Source organism: Schistocerca serialis, chromosome 1 (genome assembly GCF_023864345.2).
Source record: "Schistocerca serialis cubense isolate TAMUIC-IGC-003099 chromosome 1, iqSchSeri2.2, whole genome shotgun sequence".
Taxonomy (NCBI): Eukaryota; Metazoa; Arthropoda; class Insecta; order Orthoptera; family Acrididae; genus Schistocerca; species Schistocerca serialis.
This window is the reverse complement of record NC_064638.1, coordinates 93,039,311-93,051,345: the sequence shown is the minus strand read 5'-3', so window position 1 is coordinate 93,051,345 and position 12,035 is coordinate 93,039,311. Positions and strand designations below refer to the sequence as shown.

At 41.7% G+C, this 12,035-nt stretch overlaps 1 protein-coding gene across 1 annotated transcript in view; it reads right to left on the bottom strand.

Annotated features, from left to right (window-relative positions):
* LOC126462459 (calcium-activated potassium channel slowpoke) overlaps positions 1-12,035 on the bottom strand; it is a 915,336-nt gene that overhangs the window by 563,729 nt on the left and 339,572 nt on the right. The gene's annotated exons all lie outside the window — the stretch shown is intronic.

The window sequence follows — 12,035 nt, the reverse complement described above, 5'->3', positions numbered from 1 at the left end:
GAAAACCTGATGGACTGTTAAAGATTTGTGTAGAGTTCAAGTCAACAATGAACTCCCAGTCAGTTGTGGACACTTAACCTATTCCCAAAGTGGAGGATATCATGCCAAAATTGTAGAGGGGCACCATTTCCATGAAGATCAACCTCTGTGATGCGTACTTCCAGTTACCACTGGATGAGGGATTCAAACATATCCTGGTGATCTACCGGGACAGCTCAATTGCTATTGGAAGTTAACACCTCATGCAGGTGTTACTGCAGAATCACTGCACAAACTGCTGCATAAAAATGTCCTGTGGGCCTGGTCCGTCAGCTGTAAAAAGGCTTCCAAAACTTAAAGAGGCTCTTCTTCAATCACTATGTTTAATGGAAAGTGACCAGACCAAATTACTAATTGTGGTAGCTGACACATCAGACACTGGCTTTGAGGCAGTTCTCTCCCATAAGGTAAATAGCATACGGTGACCTATTGCTTTTGCATCAAAAGCACTAATGCCAGCACAGCGCAATTACAGTCAGATTGAAAATTAGGCTCTGGCCATTACATTTACCTTAAAAGTTTCAGTATTATGCATATGGACAGGGATTTGTTCTCCTTACTGACCACAAACCACTGCTGTTCTTTTTCAACACAACTGTGGGCATATGTACCAAAATGGCAAGATGACTCCAGCACCGGGTTATGTTTTTATCAGAATACATACACTACTTGCCATTAAAATTGCTACACCACGAAGATGACGTGCTACAGACACAAAATTTAACCGACAGGAAGAAGATGCTGTGATATGCAAATGATTAGCTTTTCAAAGCATTCACACAAGGTTGGCGCCGGTGGCGACACCTACAACGTGTTAATATGAGGAAAGTTCCCAACCGATTTCTCATACACAAACAGCAGTTGACCGGCGTTGCCTGGTGAAACGTTGTTGTGATGTCTCGTGTAAGGAAGAGAAATGTGTACCATCATGTTTCCAACTTTGATAAAGGTCGGACTGTAGCCTATCGCAATTGCGGTTTATCGTATCGTGACATTGCTGCTAGCATTGGTCGAGACCCAATGACTGTTAGCAGAATACGGAATCGGCGAGTTCAGGAGGGTAATACGGAATGCCGTGCTGGATCCCAACGGCCTCATATCAATAGCAGTCGAGATGACAGGCATCTTATCTGCATGGCTGTAATGGATCATGCAGCCACGTCTCGATCCCTGAGTCAACAGATGGGGACGTTACAAAACAACAACCATCTGCACGAACAGTTCAATGACTTTTGCAGCAACATGGACACTCTGTTTGGAGACCATGGCTGCGGTTACCCTTGACGCTGCATCACAGACAGGAGCGCCTGCGATGGTGTACTCAACAACAAACCTGGGTGCACGAATGGCAAAATGTCTTTTTTTTTTTTTTCCCTGGATGAATCCAGGTTCTGCTTACAGCATCATGATGGTCGCATCTGTGTTTGGCGAACGCACACTGGAAGCGTGTATTTGTCATCGCCATACTGGCGTATCGCTTGGCGTGATGGTATGGGGTGCCATTGGTTACACATCTCAGCCACCACTTGTTCGCATTGACGGCAGTTTGAACAGTTGATGTTACATTTCAGATGTGTTACGACCCATGGCTCTACCCTTCATTCAATCTCTGAGAAAGCCTACATCACAGCACGATAATGCACAACCTCATGTTGCAGGTGCTGTACGGGCCTTTCTGGATACAGGAAACGTTCGACTGCTGCCCTGGCCAGCACATTCTCCAGATCTCTCACCAATTGAAAACGTCTGGTCAATGGTGGCCAAGCAACTGGCTCGTCACAATATGCCAGTCACAACTCTTGATGAACTGTGGTATCGTGTTGAACTGCATGGGCAGCTGTACCTGTACACGCCATCCAAGCTCTGTTTGACTCAATGCCCAGGCGTATTAAGGGCGTTATTACGGCCAGAGGTGGTTGTTCAGGGTACTGTTTTCTCAGGATCTGTGCACCCAAATTGCATGAAAATATAATCACATGTCAGTTCTAGTATAATATATTCATCCAATGAATACACGTTTATCATCTGCACTTCTCCGTGGTGTAGCAATTTTAATGGCCAGTAGTGTATAAGACACACAATATTGTTCCAAGACATGGCATGCCAATAATGTAGACACACTTTCTCAACTTCCAGTGGGGTAAGATGTGGACTTTGACAATGCACCTGAAGTCTGTGTACACACAGATGGTATATAAGAAGTAGTAATCATGAGATTACTGATTTAACACTAAATTGATGCCAAAAACAGCCCTGGGGAGGGAGTGGGAGGGGGGGGGGGGGTGGAGGTATGGTCCAAAAAAGACATCAAGAATGGGTTTCTGTCATAGGAAACTTCCAAGAGCTACCCCTATAACAACAGGTGCCTGCTTTGCCAACAGGTGGAGCCCACATCGCCATTAGGGTGCGTGGCTATTGTGGCCCTATTTGTGTCTGCCACAAGTAGCCGATGACATATTCTTTTGTTGCATGGATACTGATGAGCCAATTGAAGCCAAAACACCATTTAAGGGCACCATCACCTTCTGAGCCCTCTATAAGCTGCCAGTACTATAGCATTAGCAACATGCAATGATCTTGGCCTCCAGCACTAGCATCTGATTTCCAATGGACTGAAGATTTTTTCTGTGCACGTGAATTTTGGACAGCTGTCCAAACTATGGTCCATCTTGATCTAGAATTTATACTTTTAATTTTACTGTGATAGTGTTTCACTATGGAACTCTAACTTCAGACTTGTCAGTGATTATACTGTTATCAAACAGTTTGACTGTTGAAACTTTGTAACAGATTAAAACTATGTTCTGGACTGGGACTCCATTCCACCTTTGCCTTTCACCAGTAACTGCTCACTGACTGAACTACCCAAGCGCAACACATGACCCATCCTCACAGCTTTACTTCTGCCAGTATCTCATATGTGAACTACTTTGCCTATGCTGTGAAGAAGAATACATTCCACAGAATACGCTGCCTCTACTGTGAAGCAGGGTACATTCCACAGAATATGCAAGATGCTGAAAGCGTGAGCCTTCACTAGTAAGTTTTTGATTCAGCCAGCAGAATCAAGCTTTTCAAGTTACCTCATAAGACTGATAGCCCTCCTGAATTCCTAGCTATTATCATCCACTTTTCTCATATTACATGAGAACATGTAAGCTACTATATGTATTGGATGCAAATTGTCATGACCCTTTCGCATAAAAACTGGCACTAAACAAGGCTGCTTGCTGGTTTCTATGCTTTATATCCTTATCTCCCCCATATTCTAAAGTATGTTTTTGGACACCAGTTGGACAATTTTCATCTTGCTACTGTCGCAGAAGAAGCTCAGTAGCACCGAGGTGTTGTGGTTATGATACTAAACTGTTGTATGGAGGGATGTGAGTACAAAACTCACCTATAATGTACAATTTTAATTTCTATATTCGGTTCGAGTACATTCTAGTAAGAAGTATCCACAAATGCCCAGAATCACTGTACTGGAATGTTCTGCAGCTGTATATATACTGTATATGTTCTGGCCAGAAGCAGTTTGCTCCAAGCTCTTGTGTGTGCAAGTGCTGAATAAACCTTTGTTAAGTGAAGTTAGTATTCATCATTCACCTACTTACACCTTATTCCGCGTTTCTGTGTGTCATTATTCTAGTGGAGGCGCCTGGTATTGGATCTTATCATAGCGCACATTATCAAAGTGGCTCCCATGAGGCCATGACAGAGCCGCTGGTTACGTAGCCAAAAACCTGAGTTTGAGCCATATTCAACAGATTGCACAATATCAGAGACAGAAGAATAAGAGAATGTTACCATGACAGCAACTCTGTGCCACCACATGAGACATCCTTCCAGGTTCTCTAGTGGTGATGGCCAAGATTCAAACAAGTGGTTGAAGGTATATGAGCTTATAGCCAAATTTAACAAATGGGATGACACTGTGTGTTTGGCTAATGTATTTTTCAACTTGGAGGGCACTGCCAAACAATAGTATGAGAACAACGAGAAGTTCACAAGCTGAGAAGTATTCCAGGAGGAACTGCGCAAGTATTTTGGCGACACACAACGAAAGAAGTGCAAGGCTGAAGATAAATTAAAGTGCAGGGCACAGCGACCAGGAGAAACTACAGCATCCTACATTCAAAATGTCTTGGAGCTGTGTAAAATAGTGGATCCTAGAATGAAGGAGGAAGATAAGGTTGCACATCTCATGAAGGGTGTTGATGAGGACATGTATCAAGCCCTACTCCTGAAGGGGGTTTTGATAGCAAACAACTTCATAAAATTGTGCCAGTATATTGAGACAATGTATCAACAAAAACAATCACACAAAAGAAGTTTGAACGGCTTCCAAATGTCATATCAATGTCTGTGATGGAGGAAGCAAACAATTTCACAAGTGTTCTTCGTCAGATAGTGAGAGAGGAAGTTCAGAAGGCACTTGGATTGCACGGCAAGCAAAAAATTGAGACACTTCAAGAGGTCATGAGGAAGGAATAGGAACACACATTGAATCCAATCTCTCGTCCTTCATTGCCCTTTAAAAAGATGAAAAAGTCGAGATCCAGGCAAAGTTACATTCCTAGAATGCTGCATGAGGAACCTGTTTGGGCACCAAGGAAGACTGACGTCTGGAGAACCCAGGATAACCAAACAGTATGTTTCCACTGCAGACAACCAGGACATATGGTGCACTACTGTCAAGAAAGGCAGCGGATATTTGATGAAGCCCGCACCAGAAGACAGCAGACTGATCTCAGCCAATGTCAACTCCAGGAAAACGAAGATGAACAAGAAGATGTGGATGCAAGACGACGTAGGTCACTATCGCCGCAAGCTAGCCACTGGAGAGGATGCTTCCCAACATGCCAATCAAGGTCTCCATCATTGTTTAGAAGCTCCAGCCAATCACCCAGCAGCCACAATCTGTAAAACTAAAGGGTGCGACCTTTCTTGGAGGTGAGGCCACCAAAGAGAAACATCCTCCGCCATCAATCACTACAAAAATGATAGGAAACTACGTCAATATACTTATGGAGGGCCAACCAGCCCAAGCTCTTGTAGAATCTGGAGCATCATATTCAGTCATTTCAGAAAAGTGCCATCAACAGTGGCAAAAAACTGTATTCATCGACAACAAAACATCTCTGCTGAAGGAGGCTAATGGGAAATATGTAAAACCTACAGCAAGGTGTACCATTTGTGTGGGTATAAGTGGCCATATACAGCCCTTAAAATTCATCATCTACAAGAGTGTAGTCATGACGTCATTCTCGGATGGGACTTTTTGAAAGCTTCTCAGGCAATTATAGATTGTGGTTGCTCAAAGATTATGCTAGATGAGACGAGATACTGTGGACAGGAAGATATGCATCCAAGTGTGCGGAGACTATGTGTACTGGATGAAGTGATCATTCCTACAGTAAGCACTAGAAAGGTAACTGTCATGTGTCATACCATGCATGAATCCATGGATCTTGTAGTGTAATGTAAGAGAAGCGTACCACTAAAGAATAACTCAGTCATCCCAGTCTCTGTCATCTCATTTAAGAACAGATTCAGTGAATTGTGGATAGTTAACTGTCGCTGAGAACCACAGAGCCTTCCAAGATGCATGTGCGTATCAAACGTGAAGCCATTAATTGAAGAACAGCTGAGCATCATAGAAACTTCCCATGCCGAGTCTGTGGGCGAAATTATCACTACCACTATGAGATCTTCTAGCTTGACTACCACCAGATCTCACTAGGGAACAACAGAAGAAGCTACTTGCCATTTCTCAAGAGTTCTCTGGATGTTTCAGTCCACAGGTGAAGAGCAAATTAGACAAATTGACAGTGAAGCACCAGATTAGCAATGGAGACCATCAACCAATAAGCCAGAAAGTATACCATGTATCAGCAACAAAAAGTCAAATAATTCACAACGAGGTAGAGAAAATGATGAAAAATGACATCATTCAGCCTTCTCAGAGCCCATGGTCATCACCAGTGGTCCTCGTCAGGAAGAAGGATGGTAGTTGGCGCTTTTGTGTTGATGACAGGTAGCTTAATAAGATAACTAAAAAGGACGTTTATTCTCTTCCACGAATTGACAATACACTAAATTGTCTGAAGGGGGCCAAGTTCTCGTCAACTATGGACATGTACTCGGGATACTGGCAAATAGAAGCAGAATATGCACCTCAACAGGTATGGAAAGGAGAGGTTGGCAAAGCTTATAGGTGACAGCATAGGTGGGGTGGTGGGATCACTCATGGGAAAATTCCGGTAGTTGTGGGTGTTAGAGCTGTACCTTTTTTAGATTGAAGTCAGCTGATAGGTATTCCTGCTTAAGGGAAGTCTCTCTAACAAAGAAACCACTTTCGACAAAGCTTAGGTATCCGAGTAATGAGGGAATTAGTATATTTCATCAAAATATACAAGGTATTAGAGATAAAGTTAGTGAACTGCTTATAGATGTTGACTCTGAAATTATTGGTATATCTGAACACTTCTTAAATAAGGAGATAATTCAGAGGCTTCCTTTACCAGGATACAGGTTGGCTGGCGGCTTTTCTAGGATCTCTTTGTGGTGTGGGGGAGTAGCCATGTATGTGAAAAACGGTATCCCATTTGAGTCAATTGATGTTTCAAAGTACTGCACTGAAAAGATGTTTGAATGTTGTGCAGGTGTGGTCAAATTTAGTGGAGCTAAACTTCTTACTGTTGTTATTTACAGATCCCCAGACTCCGACTTCACAACATTTTTGCTAAAGCTAGAGGAAGTTCTTGGTTCACTTTATAGGAAATACAAAAAGTTAGTTATATAGGGTGACTTCAATATTAATTGTATAAGTGATTGTGCAAGGAAAAGGATGCTGGTAGACCTCCTTAATTCATATAATCTTATGCAAACAGTATTCTTTCCAATGGGAGTGCAAGGGAACAGTAGAACAACCACAGACAATATTTTTGTTCATTCCTCATTACTAGAAGGGCATTCTGTTAGCAAAAATGTGACAGGCCTTTCAGATCATGATGCACAAATTTTAACTCTAAAGGATTTTTGTGCTGCAACACATGTTAAATATAGTTATCAACTTTTTAGGAAAGCTGATCTAGTTGCTGTAGAGACCATTGTAAACCTTATCAAGGAACAAGAGTGGCAAGATGTTTATAGTGCTGATACAGTAGATGATAAATATAATGCTTTCCTCAAGACTTTTCTCGTGCTCTTTGAAAGTTTCTTTCCATTAGAACATTCAAAACAGGGTACTAGCGCAAACAGGCAGTCTGGGTGGCTGACTAAAGGGATAAGAATATCTTGTAGAACAAAGTGGCAATTATATCAAAACATTAGAAACAGTCACAATCTAAATGCAGCAGCCCATTACAAACAGTATTGTAAGGTGCTTAAAAAAGTTATTAGGAAGGCAAAAAGTATGTGGTATGCAGATATAATAGCTATGTCTCAGGATCAAATTAAAACCATATGGTCAGTTGTAAAGGAAATGGCTGGTTTGCAGAGACAGGTCGAGGATATTGAATCAGTGCGTAGTGGGAATGTCCATCTTACTGATAAGTCGCATATATGTACAGTATTTAATAATCACTTTCTGAATATAGCAGGTGAACTAAATAGAAACCTAGTCCCATCAGGGAATCATACAGCGCTCATAGAAAAAAGTGTTCCGAGACTGTTACCTGAAATGCTCCTCCATAATACTGACAAGAGGGAGATTGAGTTAGTAATTAAATCACTAAAGACCAAGAGCTCTCATGGATATGATGGGGTATCTAACAGCATACTGAGGTATTGTTCTATATATGTTAGCCCAGTACTTAGCTACATCTGTAACTTTTCCTTTAGGAGTGGTCGGTTTCCTGACCGATTAAAGTACTCGGTAGTGAAGCCACTTTGTAAAAAGGGAGATAGGTATAATGCTGACAATTATAGACCTATTTCTATGCCATCGGTGTTTGCTAAAGTTATCGAGAGGGTTGTATATACAAGGTTACTGGAGCATTTAAATTCACATAATTTGCTGTCAAATGTACAGTTTGGTTTTAGAAATGGCTTAACAACTGAAAATGCTATATTCTCTTTTCTCTGTGAGGTTTTGGATGGATTAAATAAAAGGCTGCAAACGTTAGGTGTTTTCTTTGATTTAACGAAGGCTTTTGACTCTGTTGACCACAAAATATTACTGCAGAAGTTGGACCATTATGTAGTAAGAGGAGAAGCTTACAATTGGTTCGCCTCTTACTTTAAGAACGGAAAGCAGAAGGTAATTCTCCGCAATATTGAGAGTGGTAGTGATGTTCAGTCCCAATGGGGCACTATTAAGTGGGGCATTCCCCAAGGGTCGGTGCTGGGGCCACTGCTGTTTCTTATTTATATAAATGATATGCCTTCCAGTCCCCCCCCATGAACCATGGACCTTGCCGTTGGTGGGGAGGCTTGCGTGCCTCAGCGATACAGATAGCCGTACCGTAGGTGCAACCACAACGGAGGGGTATCTGTTGAGAGGCCAGACAAACGTGTGGTTCCTGAAGAGGGGCAGCAGCCTTTTCAGTAGTTGCAAGGGCAACAGTCTGGATGATTGACTGATCTGGCCTTGTAACATTAACCAAAACGGCCTTGCTGTGCTGGTACTGCGAACGGCTGAAAGCAAGGGGAAACTACAGCCGTAATTTTTCCCGAGGGCATGCAGCTTTACTGTATGATTACATGATGATGGCGTCCTCTTGGGTAAAATATTCCGGAGGTAAAATAGTCCCCCATTCGGATCTCCGGGCGGGGACTACTCAAGAGGATGTCGTTATCAGGAGAAAGAAAACTGGCGTTCTACGGATCGGAGCGTGGAATGTCAGATCCCTTAACCGGGCAGGTAGGTTAGAAAATTTAAAAAGGGAAATGGATAGGTTAAAGTTAGATATAGTGGGAATTAGTGAAGTTCGGTGGCAGGAGGAACAAGACTTCTGGTCAGGTGACTACAGGGTTATAAACACAAAATCAAATAGGGGTAATGCAGGAGTAGGTTTAATAATGAATAGGAAAATAGGAATGCGGGTAAGCTACTACAAACAGCATAGTGAACGCATTATTGTGGCCAAGATAGATACGAAGCCCACACCTACTACAGTAGTACAAGTTTATATGCCAACTAGCTCTGCAGATGACGAAGAAATTGAAGAAATGTATGATGAAATAAAAGAAATTATTCAGATTGTGAAGGGAGACGAAAATTTAATAGTCATGGGTGACTGGAATTCGAGTGTAGGAAAAGGGAGAGAAGGAAACATAGTAGGTGAATATGGATTGGGGGACAGAAATGAAAGAGGAAGCCGCCTGGTAGAATTTTGCACAGAGCACAACATAATCATAACTAACACTTGGTTTAAGAATCATGAAAGAAGGTTGTATACATGGAAGAACCCTGGAGATACTAAAAGGTATCAGATAGATTATATAATGGTAAGACAGAGATTTAGGAACCAGGTTTTAAATTGTAAGACATTTCCAGGGGCAGATGTGGACTCTGACCACAATCTATTGGTTATGACCTGTAGATTAAAACTGAAGAAACTGCAAAAAGGTGGGAATTTAAGGAGATGGGACCTGGATAAACTAAAAGAAGCAGAGGCTGTACAGAGATTCATGGAGAGCATAAGGGAGCAATTGACAGGAATGGGGGAAATAAATACAGTAGAAGAAGAATGGGTAGCTTTGAGGGATGAAGTAGTGAAGGCAGCAGTGGATCAAGTAGGTAAAAAGATGAGGGCTAGTAGAAATCCTTGGGTAACAGAAGAAATATTGAATTTAATTGATGAAAGGAGAAAATATAAAAATGCAGTAAGTGAAACAGGCAAAAAGGAATACAAACGTCTCAAAAATGAGATCGACATGAAGTGCAAAATGGCTAAGCAGGGATGGCTAGAGGACAAATGTAAGGATGTAGAGGCCTATCTCACTAGGGGTAAGATAGATACCGCCTACAGGAAAATTAAAGAGACCTTTGGAGATAAGAGAATGACTTGTATGAATATCAAGAGCTCAGATGGAAATCCAGTTCTAAGCAAAGAAGGGAAAGCAGAAAGGTGGAAGGAGTATATAGAGGGTCTATACAAGGGCGATGTACTTGAGGACAATATTATGGAAATGGAAGAGGATGTAGATGAAGATGAAATGGGAGATATGATACTGCGTGAAGAGTTTGACAGAGCACTGAAAGACCTGAGTCGAAACAAGGCCCCCGGAGTAGACAATATTCCATTGGAACTACTGACGGCCGTGGGAGAGCCAGTCCTGACAAAACTCTACCATCTGGTGAGCAAGATGTATGAAACAGGCGAAATACCCACAGACTTCAAGAAGAATATAATAATTCCAATCCCAAAGAAAGCAGGTGTTGACAGATGTGAAAATTACCGAACTATCAGCTTAATAAGTCACAGCTGCAAAATACTAACACGAATTCTTTACAGACGAATGGAAAAACTAGTAGAAGCCAACCTCGGGGAAGATCAGTTTGGATTCCGTAGAAACACTGGAACACGTGAGGCAATACTGACCTTACGACTTATCTTAGAAGAAAGATTAAGGAAAGGCAAACCCACGTTTCTAGCATTTGTAGACTTAGAGAAAGCTTTTGACAATGTTGACTGGAATACTCTCTTTCAAATTCTAAAGGTGGCAGGGGTAAAATACAGGGAGCGAAAGGCTATTTACAATTTGTACAGAAACCAGATGGCAGTTATAAGAGTCGAGGGACATGAAAGGGAAGCAGTGGTTGGGAAGGGAGTAAGACAGGGTTGTAGCCTCTCCCCGATGTTATTCAATCTGTATATTGAGCAAGCAGTAAAGGAAACAAAAGAAAAATTCGGAGTAGGTATTAAAATTCATGGAGTAGAAATAAAAACTTTGAGGTTCGCCGATGACATTGTAATTCTGTCAGAGACAGCAAAGGACTTGGAAGAGCAGTTGAATGGAATGGACAGTGTCTTGAAAGGAGGATATAAGATGAACATCAACAAAAGCAAAACAAGGATAATGGAATGTAGTCTAATTAAGTCGGGTGATGCTGAGGGAATTAGATTAGGAAATGAGGCACTTAAAGTAGTAAAGGAGTTTTGCTATTTGGGGAGCAAAATAACTGATGATGGTCGAAGTAGAGAGGATATAAAATGTAGGCTGGCAATGGCAAGGAAAGCGTTTCTGAAGAAGAGAAATTTGTTAACATCCAGTATTGATTTAAGTGTCAGGAAGTCATTTCTGAAAGTATTCGTATGGAGTGTAGCCATGTATGGAAGTGAAACATGGACGATAAATAGTTTGGACAAGAAGAGAATAGAAGCTTTTGAAATGTGGTGCTACAGAAGAATGTTGAAGATTAGATGGGTAGATCACATAACTAATGAGGAAGTATTGAATAGGATTGGGGAGAAGAGAAGTTTGTGGCACAACTTGACCAGAAGAAGGGATCAGTTGGTAGGACATGTTCTGAGGCATCAAGGGATCACCAATTTAGTATTGGAGGGGAGCGTGGAGGGTAAAAATCGTAGAGGGAGACCAAGAGATGAATACACTAAGCAGATTCAGATGGATGTAGGTTGCAGTAGGTACTGGGAGATGAAAAAGCTTGCACAGGATAGAGTAGTATGGAGAGCTGCATCAAACCAGTCTCAGGACTGAAGACCACAACAACAACATGCCTTCTAGTATCACAGGTGATTCAAAAATATTTCTGTTTGCTGATGACACCAGCTTGTTAGTGAAGGATCTTGTGTGTAATATTGAAACAGTATCAAATAATTTAGTTCATGAAATAAGTTCGTGGCTTGTGGAAAATAATTTGATAGACAGGGCATATTATAAGCGAGACGGATCAGTTCAAGTTCCTAGGCATTCGGATGGATAGTAAGCTGTTGTGGAAAGCCCATGTTCAGGATCTTGTTCAGAAACTAAATGCTGCTTTATTTACTGTAGTTTTGGCAGAAGCGCCAACACTGTGTTGCTAG